Genomic DNA, 1,047 nt, shown 5'->3' on the forward strand with positions numbered 1-1,047 from the left:
GTACATCAACTTTTGAATAACATCCCTTTCCTAAATCCCTTTTAAACTCAGACTTTGAACAATGAAACTCCTTCATCTTCAATGTTTTATTAGTAGCACTATATCTTTGCTTACCCCTCCTCACACTAAAACCTAGCCTGAAAGCATAATCATTATAAACCTCATATGCTTCATCAATAGAACTCACTGACAACCCTAACAAATCCTGATCAGCTGCAAAAACACAATGTTTAAGTACCCCTACCATGAATACACAGAATACATGTCTACAATACATAGAGTGTATACAAAGAATAAACAGAATATGGAAACACCTAAATACAAAAACACATCACCATGTGTTTACAGTACAACTAACATGAATACACATAATCCTTGTCTAAAATACACAGACTGACTTCAAAGAATACACAGAATATTCACACAAACACACAGAATCATCCTCCTAACATTCAATACACAAAACACATCACACCCTCTGTTTAACTACCACTACAATGAATATACAGAAACCTGGCCTAGAATACTGACAATTCCTTCAAAGAATACACATAATATCCACACAAATACACAAAACTCACCATCTACCCTTCCAATCGCCTAGTTGTATCAGAAACAATCCTATAACTATTATTATATAATCCAAACAACGAATATTACATACGAATTCATTTATTTTCATCAACACAAATAAATCAGAAAATCAAATATAAAAAACCTGGATTAGGATCGTCTGAATTTGCAAATCCAACTGGAGCATTGGAGTCTTCCGTCGCAACCAACTCCTGCTGTGCATTGACGTCTTCCATATCCTAATGCCTGAGAATTCAATAGCTACGAACTGGATATTTGTTAGTTGTGAGTATTCTCAGATAGCGAAGACGACAATCGCCATAACTGCCAATATGAACAATTCACTCTGTGTATATATATATATATATATATATATATATATATATATATATGGAAATTAACGGCGGAAACGGAAACGTGATTTCTAAAAAAAACGGACGTTAGCTTACAATGCTCAAAACGATGTCGTTTACG

The sequence above is a fragment of the Ipomoea triloba genome, chromosome 15 (assembly GCF_003576645.1).
Source record: "Ipomoea triloba cultivar NCNSP0323 chromosome 15, ASM357664v1".
Taxonomy (NCBI): domain Eukaryota; kingdom Viridiplantae; phylum Streptophyta; class Magnoliopsida; order Solanales; family Convolvulaceae; genus Ipomoea; species Ipomoea triloba.